The sequence below is a fragment of the Rhopalosiphum padi genome, chromosome 2 (genome assembly GCF_020882245.1).
Source record: "Rhopalosiphum padi isolate XX-2018 chromosome 2, ASM2088224v1, whole genome shotgun sequence".
NCBI classification, from domain to species: Eukaryota; Metazoa; Arthropoda; class Insecta; order Hemiptera; family Aphididae; genus Rhopalosiphum; species Rhopalosiphum padi.
In genome coordinates, this window is record NC_083598.1 from 26,838,450 (window position 1) to 26,859,193 (window position 20,744).

At 29.1% G+C, this 20,744-nt stretch overlaps 1 protein-coding gene across 1 annotated transcript in view; it reads left to right on the forward strand.

The window, feature by feature from the left end:
* Positions 1-20,744, forward strand: part of LOC132922307 (AF4/FMR2 family member lilli-like) — a 42,551-nt gene that overhangs the window by 18,715 nt on the left and 3,092 nt on the right. The window lies entirely within an intron of this gene.

Consider the following 20,744-nt stretch of genomic DNA (forward strand, 5'->3'; position numbering starts at 1 on the left):
GAAAGCCTGTGGCCTGGAGGTGTCGAGAAACTGAGACGGTCAAAATGTAATATTTTACACAGTATCGTGTCCTAAACACGTATTTGGTCCAAAAAAAAAAACAAGTATCGCCGACTCACTGTTGTATAATAATATTAATAATAGTAAAATATTAAAATATAGCGCAAAATTATGTTTTAAAACGACGCTACAATGAATACAGAAAAGTTTTGTATTCATATAATATGTGTGCACCTATATTAATTATACTAAGGTAATAGGTATTAATCAGTGGTGTGGACTTGATGCGATGGCCACTTTTTACATCTGCGTATTTAATTTAGATACACGCGTGAATGCATTACAATGTTAGAGAACTGTAGCTTTATTTTCTGTATCTTATATATATATATTATATATACATTAGACATACACCAGTGGTCGTTATTGATATGATTATTGTATGGTGTTTTCTTTCTTCTGAGAAAAAATTATTATTACATTCATGTTTTTACAATATTATGTGTTTACTATGCATTATTTATTTTAGTTTAAAATATTTGGGAAAAAGCTCTAAAAGTTGATGTTCTCACAAAATAGATTGGAAATTAAATACCGATTATTACTGTTTTATTATGAATGTTAATTAATTTGATAATAATAATAAAAAAAATCCCATATTTATAGAAATATCCACTATTTCATTTAATCTACAATGCTCACCAAAACAAAAAAAAATATAATATTTAAAACAGTTATACGATTTCTAGAATTTAATACTCACACTGCACTTGGATAATATCAACTACAATATCTATAGCAGGGGTCGGCAACCTACGGATTGCAAGCCGTATGTGGCTCTTTCGATTTAAGTTGCAGTTTTCTAGGTTTATACGCACAAATAATTATACTATATTTTATTATATATAAAAAAAAATATTTTATCATAAAAAAAATATATATATATTATTTATCATTATATTTTTGATGCATTTAAGAATATGAAATACCTGCACAGGCCATCGTAATCAACTAAAATTAAAAGCGTGTACAATACATACAGGAAACCCATATTTTTATATGTTATTATAAACTACTAGCAATAAATGATTGATAATAAATTATTTATAATAATATTATTTCGCGTATAAATTTATTTATTTTAAATCGAAAATCAATTATACATAAGCAAATACTAAAAAAAAAATTCTATATTAAAAATATTGAGACTATCATTTTTAGTGGCTCTTTAAAAATTGGGAAATTATGTAAATTGTAGCTTTTGGGTCTGCTGTCTCAAAAGGTTGCCGACCCCCTGACCTATAGTAACTGTAACCATAATGATTTCATATAGACACTCATCCAAATGTCAATGATTGCATTTCACCATTGATTTGCGTGGGGGAGGTAAGGGTGAGTTTATGAATAGTGAATGAAATCACATCAAGAGATTTTATCGTTACAAACATTTTTTTTTCTTCAAAAAATCTTTTATCAAATACATTATTGTTTTATCGTTGGTAAACATTGTGCGTTTTATTTCATATTTCAGACAATCTATTTTATTTTAAAAATACCTATCCAAAACAAAATGTCGCATACACGAGTTACTGTATACTAATAATAAGTATAATACTCGTAATGGTATACCATGTATAATATATCGGTATACACTACCTTCATATACTACTTACACGATAAACATTAAACCGCGACATTTCGGACGAGGATCGTGTGAACGTTAATAATAATAATAATAATAATAATAATAAAATAGAATTCTTTAAAAAAAAAAAAATTAACACGGCTGCACGTCCCCCGGGTCGCGGATCGGACTGACAGACAATAAACAGTGTACTTATTTCGAGCATTAGCCCATACTCTAGCGTCGTGTGTAGCCGTCGTAGTGGAGTTTCGTTATCGGTCACCGACATCTGACAGGCAGTCGGCGCTGGTGGCCGGTCGGCCTGTCAAGTGCAGTACAAGTGCAGTCATGGTAGTATATATATACACTATAGTACAGTACAGTATATTTTATGTATATTATTTTATTATTATTATATGTAGGTAGGTACACGCGTCGTATAATATTAAAATAGTAGCAAGTATATCCGCGTGAATATTATTTTGCCATTGCCGTACATACACACGCACATGTGTAGACCGTAGATATAGGGTAATGTTATTTTTATTATTTTCTTGACACATTTCTTTCTTTATATATATCTATCTGACCAGAAACCACGATCATTGCGTTTTTATATAACTCGAAGGACTATTAATCAAAATGTATAGCTACATAAAAAGGACTACATTGATTTCCCGCTTTTTTTATATTATTACATGATCACTTATTTAACTTACCAATGCAGAATGTTTGTCCGTAAATTTAAATTTACGTAAACACCATATATACCTGAATATTATAATACTACAATATTATAATATGTATATATAAAGTATATCGTTTACATGTAACTAACGTTTTGATAAAAGTATCTTGGTTATTATTAAAATTTCAAATACCTATATACTTATATTAATTAATAAAATAAAAACGAAGTGTTTCATGTCAAAAATATTTTTGGTATAATGAAACAATTAGTTTTTTAGTACATATATATGTACTTAACCACATTTTTGATTGTCAAATAAAAACTAAATTATATAATAGATACATTACCCTATGTGACATACCTTTCTAACTTTGCCTTATATATAATATATACTTGTATATTGTATAATTTAACATGGTCAGTTGGTTGCGGCGCACCACTGCAGCGTTTGTCACGCGAACCATTGAACCACAAAAATCGTTTCAAATGAAAAAACACCAAATTAAAATAAATCGATACAAATTAAAAGTTCCGAAAAATATACTTCCCCGAGAAAAACAGTGATCGTAGATACCTATATACATGCGTTATGAATACAACTCTATGTATATATATAATTATTATCATATATTGTATGAATCATCTTAATTGAAATTTAAAATAATGGATATTAATTATGCCTATTGTAATCACAATTCACAATTCACAGATATCACATTTTAATAACAATCGTATAAGTAAAAAAAAAATATAATGTCGTCACTGAGTGAACGATTCTATCATTTTGTCACAACCTCATAAATAAAACAGTCTGGTTGGCTTTCTAATGGTCAGAGAGTACTTTCCCATATAATGCTAAATCTGTGGAACTAAGTTATTCGTCAAGCACATCATCTCAGACTGCCTAAATTACATATACAAGATCGGTTGTAATACAGAATATCCCACAGGTTAGGTGACACTGTACAAACCACATCACGAAAACAAACTAGACGGCTAGACCTAATCCATTTTCTCAAACAAATAAATATATACAACTTAAATTTAAAAAATAGCATCATGTCATCCAATTGTAAATTTTAACCTATTGTAGAATATCACATAACTAATGGCCTTTGTTGCTGATGTTTATTTCGGATCAATAAAAAAAAAGACAGTCTATTCTTGGCAACCAAATTTTTACACGAAATAGCTCGTCTTAGCCACTGTTCCAGACACACGTTCAGTTGACTTTGGGTCACGATTCAGTACTTAGCTTTAATTTAAGTCATAAAAAAATTTTAAAAACAGTGTTTTAGTCTTTTAATTCTTATAGCTAAAGGTAAGAAGCAATTCATTTATTTGTCATATTCTATTCTATAAAATTATCGAACCAACATTCAACTTATATTACTAAATAACTCATTATACATTTTAATTATTAAATATAATATCCTATTGTGTACTTTTATAGCCGTTTAATATTGATATTAAAGTGGTATGCAATCCGTAAATTATAGTATATTTACCTCTTGTATAGTTGCATTTACATTATAGACATATTATATGCGCAAATCGTATCCTTGGTGATAAAATTCAAAAAATGTAATAGAACTATGAAATTCGAAATTTGTTCTTCGGAGTGTACGATTATTGGTACAGATTAAGTTTTTTTTAACAGTTATCGTATGTTTTCAATTACATTTTTCGGCTTTAATTATTTTTTTAATGATTATTCTAGCAATGCCCCCTTCCTGAAACTAGCCAGTGTCGTCGATGGTAATTTTACAGATGTTACGTGTGGTTTCGAATTCAAGGCTTTTTACCAAAATTAACTAGAATTTATAACATCAAAACCCATACATAAACTAAATGCATTTTTTGTTCAAAATGGAAATATTTATTTTTCGTAATAATAATTGTATGTGATGTCTTTTTGTACCTATGTATTGTTTGTGGTTGTTTTAACTTTCTAGTTTTTAATTCTTTAGTAGGTAATAATAATATTATTAAACAGAATATGTTTTAAATTTTTAGAAAAATAACATTTTATGATTTAAAATTTTAAACAACTATAATTTATAAAGTTATTTTATAAGTAGATATTAATCATATCATAGTAGTATTTTATGAAATGAAATAATATTTTAAGAATTATATCCTATAAATGAAAATATATGCTATATATTAACTTTTAAATTCAATTTTGGGGGGGAGACAATGAATATTTTAATACCCGCACTGAACCAGAAATTTGGAAATTTGAATAAATAATTTGAGTAATAAGCCTTGATTTTAATGCTATTTAATTATCAAATTTTTAAAAAATAAATATGCTCATATCACACGAAAATATAATATAATATATCCATACACTACTACATAATTTATACGTTATAATTTGTTATAATATATTATATATATATATTATATATAGCGTAGATATCCTTCATTTGTCGCAGATAGACATTAAATATTGTATCTCTAATATGATAAATGTATCTAATGGACTTATTGAAGGTTGTTAATATTATTAAATACCAATAATTACAATAATAAAAATAATTTATATTACTAGTACGATAGACACATTTAACTTTTAACCATTCCACGCCCCACACTAAAAACAATATAATATTATTACATAAAATATTATAACTCTCAAAAAAACACACTGTGTTTATGCACATCACATAAGTACATAACGTGTGCAGATATGAAAATATAAAACTAAACGAATTTTTAGTGCATTTATAGTTTAAATTTTTACGCTTTCTTTTAGGCTTTGTGGCACGTGATTGCCGCGAAGGCATACACAACAAGCTCGCTCTTGCTGTACTTTGTCGTCGTCGGTAATAACCCGTACCCGAACTAGGGAGAAAAATGGTATAAACGTTAAGTGGTACTCCGTGTAAATTAATCACGGTTCAGATGATCGCCGCACTCGCGTTTATCGTTTAACACGTAATTTTTTTCTTTTCCCTTGTATCTATACTCGCCACACAAACCAGTTTTGTACATAAAAAATATAAATAATAAAATTCAAACCTAAACCACACAACGATCAGCGGTAACCAAAATACCAGTTGCTCATATAGATATACATATACTAAATGTTACGTACGATGGTGAGTGTGATATTATAAAAAGCACAGAGCTTACGCCAATTTATGTATGTATATAAACATATTTAATATTTATGAAATTACCTATGGTATATAGTATATTAATAATACATAATATATTGATAAATTGTATTAATTATTGTACTCGTGACTCGTGCAAATTTATAAAATAAAAATGATCTAGAGGCGGCAAATCAATATCGACGAATAGTCAACCCTATTACTGTACATGTACTACGTAGGTATAATAGGTATATATATATAAAATTTGTAGTATGATAAATAAATAAACAAAACCACAATAGTTATGAGCTCGATATTATCTATGGACAATGGGCACCTTTTCCATGATATATCCTCAAATCCGTGTAAGTTTATACTTACATTGCAGATAATATACCGTTCTCCGCCTGCACCATTGCCACTGTCGTTGTACCGGTATAAGTGACGTGTAAGCGCGTCTTGTGTACATATATGTGTGTATATATGGGCACCTAAAAACTATGATATATCATGCGTATATCTGATATTATAGTGGTCGTCATGTACACTCCTCTATACGTATGTGATATTATATTATGTACAACTTCACTACGATCCAAATACGATCGGACAAACTGGTTTCCGATACGAATGTTTGACGTGTGCATTATAATATTGTAATATACATTTTAAACTCGTCTCAGACCGCGTGCGTAGTAGGTTGTTGGTATAAAGTATAGGTATATTATATGTATTATATACGACATCGCGACCGTTCGGGAGAAATAATAATAAAAAAAAAAATGAAAAATATTATAAAACTCAACCGAGCTACAAGCCACGCGGGCGTATATATTATAAAATATATAAGGCCTGGGAACATGCGCGTGCTTGTGTGTGTCATTCACGTTGTGCGGACCAGAAGACTTTGGACAGTTCAGATAAGGTTGAATGGGAGAGCTCTAGAAGCCATCGGTTCTTCGCTGCTGCGCGCGTACGTACATATTATTATATATACATATTATGTATATTGAACAGATACGAGAAAATATGTTATCCAAAAACGGACGTGGTGTAAAAAAAACAACGATGACGCCGAAGAGGAGATAAACATAGGTACGCTTGGCCGGTTTATTAATATTACCGTATATATTATTATTTATTATACGTATATATGCAATAATATATTATAAACGTGGAATTATTGACGCCGCCGTCGTTGCTGCTGCGGTATTCTTTTTTTCTTATATAAAACTCACTGTCAGCGTCGATTACAGGCGCCACGTTTCACCGCGCGCGCTAAGGACTATAATACACGTATTAGACTTTATATAGGTATATATATATATATATATATTATAATATGCGGTTATGGCTTACATACCAAACGATATTTCGAAACTATAGGTATATTTCACATATAATAAGCGTGTGTGTGTCTTTGTTTGTATAATATACGAAACCGATACGTCGATTCAAATATCGTTAAGTGATCGGACGGTGAATACCTCTTTAGAGCTTTAGCCAATACTCTCTGGGTAAAATAGGTGTGAAATAAGATAAGGTTTGACTCGCGAGTCACACCGATTTATTATATATACATATACTATGTATAATAATTTAATATGCATATTATGTTTAAAAACAACTAGGTTTTTCCCATCGCAGGTATTTTTGTCGTGCAATTTTCCGTTCTCTTTTCGGTTAGAAGATGAGCCACCGTTAATGTGTGTGTGGTAGACTATATTCAACGATTTCGATTTGAAAATAATAAAACATCTTACGGAATGATTGCACTAGTGGTGCACTAGAAAAACGCGCGCTCGCTGGTATTAGAATGTTGAAATCACATATCATAACACAATAATTAAAAGCAAACGAGACCGAATAGGATGAAAAAAACAACTTAATCTGCTGTCAATCTGTTATTTTTTTTTCTTCAGAAGGCTATTCAATACATTAATATGAAATATGCGCGCACAAATATCAACTACAGCAGCCCACCTTCAGGCGCGTAATTCTTATATTTATGTACTTATATAATATATATAATATATTATCTATCTACATGTGTGTGTGTGTGTGTGTGTGAGTCTGTGAGTGTGAGTGAGTGTGTTATATTAAATAGGTATGTGACTAATGTGACTACTGTCTATATAATATTACACATCTATTAGACTAACCTGCTTATATATATATATTAATAACATATACACATAGTATCTGGTATATAACTCAAATTTTATACGGCGATAATATGGTTATAACTAGGGTAAAGAATTTGAAGTATTTGCATTTTTTCATAGTAGGTTGTAGGAACTCCAAAACATAGCTCATCTAAAACGAAATTCATTTCATACATTATAAAGTTCAAGTATACAATATTTTCATATTTTCATTTGTACTTTATAATGATATTACATGACTAAATGTATTTTTGGTACTTTTGAGTCAGTTTTTTTAGATTTTAGATTTAGTTAAACAAAGATAAACAACTATAGATGTAATTATACACAGCAATAATAAACATCTACACAAATAAGTACTTTTAGTAATTATGTCATCATATTCAAATAATTTAGGTACATATATTCAAGAGTATCTATAAGTTAATAACATTTTTACTAAAACATTATTAACTCGAACATTTAATTTAATTTTATAATTATTTATTGGTTAACCGTTAATATATTTCATTGATGATAAAAAAACATGTATTTGATAAAATAATTTGAAATTAATATTTTAAATAATTTTAATAAAATATTATTTGAAGATCAATATATATTTTGATTTATTTTTATTAAGTTGGGCTTTTTTTATGATGTGCATACGGTGCAATAACATAAAATTACATAGAATATTGATATATTTACCTGCTAAAATTGGACAGTTTTTTTTTACTCTCGTGATTATAATATGCTGTAATTATTGATAGCTTTTGAGTAAAAAAAGATAACAATACACAAATTTAATATTTATATTAAATTAAAAGTAAAAAAAATCTTTGCCTTACAATAATATATTTAATTTTACTAGATTTTAGTGAACAAGAATTATATTTTGTCGAGGCATCGGTAAAAATTGGTTGGAGGTCCTTCTGTTGTCATTGATGGAGAATGAATAAATATTGTAAATTGTATTATAACTGTTGAAAAAAATAATAGCTTTTAGTAAACAATATAGATCAGTCGATGTCGACATTAGCCAATCAAACCCCAACACTATAATAAGCAAGTAGATAAAATATTTTGTTTGGCTACCTTTAAATAGCATCATTAAATATACTTATCGCATTATAATTCAATATTTTAGATTATTTTAATTAATCATACAAAACAAATTAGATAAAATAATTTAATCATAACAAACTTTTTTAATTATATCCTAGCACTCGGGCGATACTTCGTTATATTTTCTTATTTTTATTTTACCTAGGTAGACTCCAACCAAAACCAAGACCAAAATAATTTTTCATTGATAATATATTATCAAACTTTATCTATATACCTACTGATTTTATAGCTAGCAGAGCGAGATTTCAAAATTATTCAGTATTAATATCTAAGTATACCAATTTAATATATAATTTCGATTTATTTTATTAATTGTACACATTTGTTATTATATTATTATACATGAATGCATTAATAAATTATGGTTTTATATAAATTTAACTATACCCTATGGTCCCTATGAAAACAAATACAAATATTATATAGTTACAGGATTTTGAATTTTACTCAAAATCGATGAAAAACTTTTAGATGTAATCTAATGATATTTTAAAACATTTATGATATATTTACGACAATGCACATTTTTTTTTCGTACAGGGAAACAAACAAAATTCGCGTGAACTCGTCATTATGGCATTCCATCGTGCAGCACGATCATTAATTATATCTAATTATATTATCTACTCCATACTTAAATCTACTAAAAATCTCAATTTAACTTACAACCGGTTCATGATGTACCCTGCAACCGTGAACACATAACATAATATTTACATAGGGTATGATATTTCCAAGCGGTTTTGTTCGTCCACCGAATGGAATTTTTGTCCGTCGGGGTTGTGCGTAAGGATCGTTCGCACATATATATATATATATATATATATATACGGTTATCTGCAGCAGTGGACAATAACTGCTGCAGCGGGACTGTTTTGAAAATTGTACAATTAATTCCCTCGGGAGGAAGAGATTAAATTCTATGTATAATATTATTGTCTGAGAAAATGCGTCGTCCGTGACCTAAGTGTATACACACACACATTCATATATATATATATATATATATTACACATGAACACGGATTGTATCATATATAGGTATTGATATACACACGCGCGCGCACATATATATATATATATACATTATATGCGTGGCTACGGTGTACAAAAATATCGCCTGTCAAAATATTACACGACGTTCATTAATAAAGGTCGCGTCACCTGTTGGGCCAGACGCTGCTTACATACTGTGTACCGGGTGGTCGCGGTATTGTCGTCGTACAATTTTCGGTGACTCGGCAGATATTTACACTTGCTGCAACAGGGAACTCTAATAGCATGCAACCGGTGGTGGTTTTTTTAAACATAAATACCAAAACTCCTAAATTGCGCACAATAAATATTATAATATAATAATAATGTTAAAAACTTGTTCAGGTCAAGTCTATCGGGTGTCTATATTTAATGCGTGTATACTATACTGTAACCTATATTAACGTGGTTTTTTTTTCTTAATATTTGAGTTGGAAATATACACCCGACTCTATACAGAGTGATCCATTAAACATAATTATCCCCATTCTATCTATTAATGCACTTAATCGAATTCTGTCGTCGTTGAAGAAATACAATTTTTTAGTAGAATATTGTCGTGCTCATAATATTCTAATTTTATTGATCAGAGCAAACTGACTGTAATTTTTGTGGTTAGTAAATGCGTAAAATGTTTGTGATACATGAGTATTAACGTGAAAGACGTTTAAGGAATTTTGATTCGATAGTTCATCCAGTTCAGGACAGTCAATTTGAGAATTGAGTAACTTGCATAGTCAGAGAACATTATTAAACTTTCTTCACTTTAAAGTGATTTGAGATTAAAATTAATTGTTAATTGTTCGAGGGTACACATATTATAATATATTTGTTATATGTCAATAAATTTAAAAATCCCAGCCCGTATTTTTCTTTGTATAATATGAGTGCATAGAATTTTAATAAATAAGGCCAAGATAATCGATAAATTTTTGATCAGCACTTTTTAAATAGTAATATTTTAGCAACGTATGCTCGAAAAGATCGATAATAGGTATTATGTATATTGTATATATAATGCAGTTTGCTTTTTGCAATTTAATATTTATACACTTTATTATGATATTAGGTACATATTATTATGTTTTATTGTTAATTATTATTGTGTACAGACTAGTTTTACCTATCGTCTAATCTGAAAGTAAATATGCGACCTTGAGCGTAGTTTACTAGTTTATAAAGTAGGACGATTAGCGAAATCCAGTCTTATAATATGTCAATTGAAAATAAAAATATGACGCGTCGTAAAAGAAACATCAAACACGGCTACATAATATTATAGTTCAGAAATATTGGATTACATAATAAATTATTAATGTACGTCATCGTGATGTACCATTAACATAAATATTTAAAGGCAGGTTTTAGTAATCCAGTTTCTGAAAATCCAAGTCAAAATTCCAGCATATTCAAAAAGATTAATTTTGATTGTATATAAAATTATGCTAAAAACATTGTATATATCCATAAAAGCTATAAACAGAAGGCCGTGGTTAATATTTCATATTAAACACCGCTACATTACCGGTTCGCATCATATTATTATTATATTATACTCAAGTCACGTCGTTCCTATTACAAATGCACACTGACAACTAATTAGTAATTACCTTAATCAGAAGTCAGACGTGACGTAATTATACAACAATAATATTTAATAACCCCGCGAATAATGTTTTCATAATAGAATATAATTATTATTATTTATTAATGGAATTAAATTTATATATTTTAATGTTTATTTACATGTTTAAATGTGTATAAATATATATTATATATACATACCTACTATTAGTGCGATTTAAATCACAATACTCGTCATCTTCAATTCCGTTCAATAAACTTTAAACGCGTAGGCATACAAATATACAATACCATAAACGTTTATAGAAGTACGTCCACTTCGAAATTGACAGTAAGTTTATATATTATATCTCTCAATCTGTTGAAGGTTTACAATATTGAATATTCGATATTGCGTATATGCGTGAGTGTTTGTATCTTTTTAGATTTAAATCACGTTATACTTGTATATACAATATTAAATTTGCTTAACATTGATTTGGAACTGTGATAGGCGTTCAGCCCTATAACTCCTATATACCAAAAATAAGTAATTACGCGATTGAATGAATGAGGATCTCCATCAAACGGGTAGCAATAATTTCCTGCACGATGATTGTGATTGAAACGTTTGTTCTTATTGAGGTGAATTTGTGATGCGTTGTTTTCCAAAACATTTATTTGCACATTTATTTTTTAATATAATAAATAATAAGTTATTACTATAATCACCATAATAATAACTAATAACGATTTGTACATAGGTATGACCATGTGCATTGTGTAACCAATACAAGTTACCATGATTTTGAGATTTTTATTTGTTCCATTGGTGGCAATGTACCTACGCCTATTAAAATTTAAAAAACACATATAATAAGACGCTATAAACCATATTTTGTATTGCGTATGCTGTTAGACCTGCATAAACAGTATATAATATAATATAATATAATATAATAATATGTGTAGTCTTTTGGACTCCAAACGAAATGAATAAATCACGAATGAATGAATAAAGATCAAGTGGGCGTCGAGAAAAAGTGGTGTTTCCTAAGCGGTTGATTGTTTGACGGAAGCGTTCGTTGAGGGGTCGAGACGGCCCCAGCGCTCCAACGGTTATGAATAGCGTGTTGTTATGGGGGAAGGTGGGAGGGGTGTTAGACAGCAGATGTCCTCCGTCCTGTCCGCGAAAGGGTTGTGATGTATCGTGTGTCAACTTAACTTTAATTCGACGCGTTATTAACGCTCGTGTTAATATTAGATATCTATGTATATAGGTGTAAATACACACAATCTATATACAATATAAACACACACACACACACACACATATATATATAATATATTACTATAAAAACGCAATGCGCACAGGACTCGGTTACATGCGTTTGTTCCGAAATTTTTTCAATTTTATAACGACGGTCGTAACGGTTTATACAACATATTATTAAATGATTCGAACCGATGCTGAACCCAAGTAAAATATGTGAGTGATATGTATACAGGAGCCACCTCCTTATAGCGTTTATTAATTTTTTAGAAACGACGTGGATACATAAGCACAGTTGTAGGTGGGGCTGACAGGGGGAGGGTGCACAGGATCTTTATGTTTTATTTGCTCCTCCTCAAAATAACATGATTAGTTATTTCCTTAAATTAGGTTACATTTAATTTACGTAATGTATAAGAAATTGATGGACTTGATTTCTAACCGGAATATTGAAAAATATTTAAAGTATCAACTAAAAACTCAATGTGCTATTGAATAAATTTGCAAACAAAGACAGGGAAATTGATTTTATGTAAATATATAGATATTTACTATTAGTCATTCTTTTGTAATTTATTTGAAATGGCTTTGTATTATTTTAGCTCACTCTAAATCGAAGAGCTAGTTGTGCCATGTGCAAGGTAACAATAAATAATACACATAATACATGTGTGTGTCAGGCGTCGGCTGAATGTTCAGACATCGATTTTATTTTATTTTGTTTTTCCACTAAATATTTTTCATATTATTATTAATCAGGACAAAAGTTGAATCACCACGGAACAACTTGCTACTTTTGGTAAGACTTTACGTATAAATATTATACCTACATAAAGCGTGTCAAATTTATTATTTTAAATAGTACATTAAATATTAAATGTGCATAAATATTAAATATACAGTATAGGCAGTACATAAGATTACATATTTACGTCAGAAATCGTTTTCAACAGCTGCATATTTAATATTTGTTACTCGTTTTCGCTTGATTTATCGTGATTTGTTGTCGCTTTTGATTAGTTTCATATATTAGTCAGTATTATCAGTTATCAGTTATCACAGTTGTCCAAATGCTACAAAAACCGCCTCGTAGTAAATGTAGTCACCGATTTTTAACATGAAAATTCATATCCATCGCACTTATAAGAATTTCACTGTGTGCCAATTATATTTGTTGATGGGCTCTGGAACGCTGGATGATAATAATTATAATGATATATACTTTTATTCATTTATTTATGTTTTAAATTTTAAGCTAAAATTGAATTATGTGCCATAATCCTAATACTTACCATATTATATAGGTACGTCACTGTACAATAATTAATACAAAATAGAGTAATATCTATGTATTGTGTCGATTGATATTCTACTAAAATTGAACTTGAATATATCAATAGTATTATTTAATTTGAAACGAAATTCAAAATACAAAAAACTAGTAGTTTATTCGTTCTAGAATATTAAATACGTATTAGTTTTTACGTTACATTTTCCATCATATTTTAAAATAATTGTCAAAATATAAAAAACACGTGTTATATTAAAAATATATATTTCAAATAAATTCAGTGATGTTTAGCACTGTTTAATATTTAAAAATCTAATTAATGATTTTTTTTTAGTATTAATAAGAGTACAAAATATAATATAAAATACTATAAATTTAAAACTATTAGCACATGTCAACAAAAATAAATTAGATGTATTATATATTTATATGATTATTGATGTTTATAGTCTTTATACAATTTACAATACTACTCGGATAATTCTATTTACAGTTTAACATATTTTCACGGGTTGAATATAAAGTTATTTACAGAATCATACGACTGTATATCGCAATATAATAATAGTTAAACATACAAGTGAATATGTGATAAAAACGACTAGTGGTGTTGTTACTTATTATTCGTTAAAATATTTGACTTATTTCAACTCCTTTTATATAAAATCAAGTATTTGACACATTAAATATAAAAGATTGAGCTTACCGACTATAAAAATAAAGATTATAACATGATTGTTTTGTGATTACAACGATCTATTTAGAGCAGTATAATTGAAGTCCGGACAGTTTGTACTTTCTATGCACCCTTCATTTCGAATATTTAATTTAAATTTGTTTGTGATTCACTCCCTTTGAATTTACCCCAAAATATAACAGGGGGTGCAGGGTACACACTGACACCCTCCAATCGTGGTTTTATGGAATCATACCGATGCCAAACTTTGTACATTCAATAGTGGAAAAAAAATGCTTGCTATTGCTCTCACTATAAAAAAAGTTATTCATATTTCACACATAAGGTATACAGATGAGATATGCCAACACGTCATTATTCCTACTAAAAGTTTGAAACCCAAACTGTTAGTTTATATTGTTAGTACTCGTTCGGGTAAAAAATGTTCGTTAATGCTCCACCCCTAAAAATGTTATTCATATTTCGTGCAGGGGTAGGCTGCCAAGGGATATGACAGTACCTCACTTCCATTTAAAATTTTTGGTTCAGACGACCCAGACATATGCCATTCGTTTATGTTTGTAGTTCCGCCATTTTGGGTTCTATAGTAAGTTATCTTTTGAATTCTCCCCTAGTATTATCATTGGGGGATGTAGGGGACGTGACAGATCTTCTAGCCCTTATACATTTTTAGGCTCAGACCGATGACCGCTAATTCGATTTAAAACACTTACAAAAACAATTTTACCAACAGTTATTTTTGAGATACTTAAAAGAATACTTTGGTTATTGATTTATAAAAAGTAATTACATTTTTAATAATAAAAATTGAAAACTCTATAAAAGCGTAAAACATACATTTTCATAATTCCATATTAAACGAGAAATTGTAAACATATTTTTGAAAATTGTATTGTTTAAATAATAATATAATACACACTTATTAAAAAATAAAAAACTATTTGGAAGTTTTTTTCTGAATTATATAAAGTGCTTAAATAACTAAAATCCATTTTTGAAATAAATTTTACTAGTTTTCTTCGTATTTGTTCTTTATACTTTATAAAGTAACCATCATTTACCGAAAAATGGAGATTAAAAAATGACATTTCAAAAACTATAAAATATATAATATATAGCAACACAGGCTATTGATACATATGTTAACAAAAAAGAAAAAGAATAAAATAACTAATACATTTCATACATTTTGAATCTTAAGTAAAAGTATACCTCTAAGAATTGTTTCGGTTGATAACATCCCTGTGGGTTTGCATTGGCGTTACGTTTTCGGTTTAAATATTGTGATATCTAAACAATTGCATGAATGATCCGTTTGATGTCGGGGTACAAATTTCCAGTGACTCCGAAATGCGATTTTTTTTTACATTTTGCTATACTTACTGAAAATAATCTAGGTTATACAATATAATACTCAGTAAATACATAAAGGTCAATAATATAGGTATACACTATGCATCTATAATGTTCAATATAGTGTATTTTTTTGTATCATATTGGGCAATTGCGTTCTACCGTGTTAATTAAATTTAAACACGCAATTAATTTGTTTAATAACTTGTAATAGTACGTTTACAATACGCGAGATCACACAGTTATGGACTTGTTATTTATTATTATTATTATTATTATTACAGCACCATCATATACTTGTATTTTAATGAAATTTCTTTAGTGATAAATGCATAACACTACACATAATACATAAATAATAGTCTAATATTTCAATTGATTAATGCCATACAATAATACAATATATAATATCGTCGCTTAATATATGCATAATACATATTTAAATATGCAGCGGTCATTTCACAAAAGTATTTAACATATTATAATCGCACAATAAGAACCGCGATACATTTCGACGTCTTATTGTTTGCACGTGGTGTCATAACGCCGTTGAGATTTATTTCGCTTGTAATCAGCTGAGAATACGACCAGAGATTCTCGCGTAACTGCATCTATATAATATACTTAATATATATAATAGGACATAGGTGGTACACCACTGCACACACTCGCATTAGCCCCGAAGACATTTCGGTTTCTGTCCACCCAGTCATCAATCACAGACAAGGGATATTAAAGGAAAACAATCCCCCCAAGCAGCGAGTGTGAGCGTGTGCTTTGTGTGTGTGTGTGTGTTTAGTTCCCAGTTTCTTTTGACTTTTGTACGTATATACACGTCGTGCGTGATGTGTATTATATACCAGGGAAAGCCGTGTATACGATTCCCGAGAGAGTTGCGGTGACACTTATGGTTATCGGTGTATACGCACGGTGTACACGAATATCGTATACGTATATGTGGGGTACAGGCTACTCCGGTTCGGTTGATTCCAATACGTGAAAAATTGACATTTTCGTTTAGACCCTCGCGAAAGCGCGACGCTATATAATAATAAATACATACAAACACACTTACATACTAAGCGATACAATACAATATATATTTTACACGTATAATATTATTTATTGGACAGCAGCGGTCAAAGTCGTGACTCAAAATAAATAGCGAGTTATTACAATTTTGTAAATAATCTACACATAATAATAATAATAATAATACCTAATATATAATTGCGTAAAAAGACACATAAATATATAAAAAAATGTAATTTATTTATATACTTAAATCCTCTTCAAATTCATTCTAACATACAGACTATAGAGTATAGGTATTAGTTACAACGTTATGTGTGTAAACCACTTGCTTCTCTGCAACATTACGTTGATCACATAGTATTATTATGTGATATTATAAAAAGCACTTAGTATAAGTATTGGAAGTTTATTTTGACTTACCAAGTTGTTTTAAAATATATAACTTGCGTATACATATTACTGTTGTACCTACCCAACCCCTCTAAAATATTAATACATAATAATAAATAAAACTATATTAATTAGGTTATAGTGTTCTATACATATTTATCCCATATATTTAATATAATCTCTGACTAATTAATAAATAAATCATCATCCTAGCAAAATATACTTTGTCTTATATTCTCATTGTATGTCCGGCGACGCATGTTTAATTTAACAACAACAGTAAAACTAAAAATATAATTATGCGTATAATGCGCCTGTCAAAATGACTTATCAGTTCTTATAATGTTTAGTATAAAAACCGGTCCTATAGTAAATTTCTAGGGCTAAGGATTTTATTCGTTATAATAGTGATATCTCTTATTAAAAGCAATATTGTGTTTTATATTATTTACATACACATATTATATAGGTATAGTTATTTATTTGATTGTATATTCAAAAAAATGTAATTATTATTAGTTATGTTATCAATTATATTTAGAAATTTTATTGTGTCCCATAAAAATATAATATACTATACTGCATTACTACGAGTAATAATGTACTATATATTATATATATTGGACACAATAAAATAAACTATACGATATAATAATATGGTTAAATGTATAATAGCCAATAGGCAATAAGTATAGGCAGATGTTTCGAAATAGTTTATTATTATCACCCATTTTTGATTATAGGATGCGTATCGTTCACTTCATCCAGTTCATCCAATATTTATGAACAAGCGAACGAAAACATTTCCAGAACCATATGTCCATATATTATATACTATATTGTATTATTATAATATAATATGATTTTAGACTTGCGTATACACGAACTAATTTTTCATCACAGCCACACGTCACGAACTATTTCTATGATATATACGTTGCGTATAGGTACTCGCGTACACATATTTTAACACGCTAATATTATTATCGGCTATGGCTACTACATATGATACACACGAACTGCAGTGTCAATTTAATAATGTGAAAATCGTGTACGTGTACCTACATGCGCGTACTGAATTTTGCGATGTACAACAGCAGGTTTCACCGTTTCCTACTCGTCACGTGGACAGCAACGGGCCGTATAGTTTTCCCATAATGTAATGTATAACCGCAGTTTTTTATAAACACACATAATACACACACACACACACACACACACACACACACACACACACATAAACATTATTTATAATATCTTATGATACGCATACCTATGGGCTATGATACGAGTTTATAATAATCCAACGCGTTATCGTCTCCCTTACACCGATGCTCTTAATATTTTGATTTATCAAACGTACCATCTAAAAACTCTCAAGAGCCAATATGAGATATGACTATACACATTACATTAACAATATAAATATTTAATTATAAATTATGCGATGTATGTTTAATAAAACATGACCCATACGCGTTTATTATATTTATATATAATAATAATTTAACGCGCGTTATTGCGTCAACTACAGCCTACAGGTATACAATTTAATAATAATTATTACTGCCGATGAAACAATATAAAAAAAAACAAAACATATACCTATTTATCAATTTTTTTATTACAAACCATTCATACAAAATCGTATACTGCATTATTATTCCGTTAACGTTGTTGCGGAAAATATATTTTGGATAAGTACATAACAAATATTTCGTTTAATAGATTGTCAAATTTTATTTATTTCTGCTGCAACAATTTTATTGAAGTACCGACAAAATATTATATACCTATAGATTTCACTAGATTTATAGTTTTATAAATAACTAGATATTATATTATAATAAATTTAGATATTACGTCGTATAATACAGTAATATGCGTATATATTATAGATTATTGGTATCTCGACGATATTTTATCATCTAATTGGCGGAGACACGTGAAATAAATAACAAAAACGAAAACAATATATTCTTGCGCAAGTTACATGTAGTAACGGTCGTCGTTTTTACAAAATGGTCGAAAGACCATAATATATCTACGCGGAGTTTTCTGGATAAAAGCGAAATGATTAAACAGACGTGAAAGCTGTACGGGCATTTTCTCTCCCTATCCTATTTGGAAAGTATGTTTAGACGAATCAAGACAAATCCGTCTTTTTTAACTGGATGGTACGAATTAGTGTCTGCGCCCCGAAAATAAGTGATTTATCAGAGTTTCACCATCGGTCATTTAGCTTAAGGGAAGAGCGCAGATATAAAGTTTAAACGAAAAAATGAATTCAGAGTTTTAGACAAAGTATATATACTATGTATATAGAAACGTACATTTGGCATTGCTTTTAAAACTTTCCCAAACGGTTTTCAACACTTTAGGCTGTTCTTACACTATATATACCTGTTATGTGATCTCTGCAAAAGTAAAACACATTGCTGATTTAATAATGTGCACATAATATGTCGTGGTGGACCTTATGGATAGCCCAAGGGATATGGTATTTTTTTCGAATCCCAACTATAGCAGCGGTCATTAAAAAGCAACCCTACGGTTCTCGTTTATTTGGCCCCTGTATACAAGTCAAATGAAATATATAATATTCATCAACGATATAATAATTGAAGCGTTTATACATTTTCATCACTTTTAAAAAAGCCATTCGTATAGTTATACAATCATCACAAATAAAATACATCTACCTACTCAAATTCTGATAAATTACGTCGACCTGTTATAGTAGAATAGAAATATATAGATAGGTAGCTTTTAACCGCACAACAGTGCGTTATACCTGCACCGCCCAACTCATTCGGTTTCCCACACAGCCCCACAAATTAACCAACGATCTTAATTTTAGTTTTTTTGTTTTACAAATTATGATACAGTTATTAAGTTTTGCTTCATAGCCTAACTTTACTACACTAAAGTCTCGATTATTATACGTATTAAATGGTGTATGATTCCGTTTGAATAATTGTGTGTTTGCAAATAATGACATTAAAATTATAGTGTATATTATGTACTTAATAGCGAGGGCTAAAAATAATCTTAGTATTAGCATTATAATATGATTTTTTTTAAATTTAAATACGGGTTACACATTTTTTTTTTATTTGGTTTAAGTTATACACAATCTGTAATAAAGTAGTAGGTAGTAGTAGGTACAATAAGAGTATGAGCTATGTGAAAAAAAGAAAGAAAACATGAACAATTTGAATGGAGAAGTCACCCATTGATGACACTTCATGGGTTACACATTTAAAAAAAAAAAAAAAAAAAAAAAAAATATGTTACTTTATGATTGTGACTTAAGTTAGGAATCTAAAGAAAAAGAGTCAAATATTCAATTATAACGTTGTTTTTTTATACGAGAATGAAAAGTAGGTTCAGATTAGCATTCAATAATAT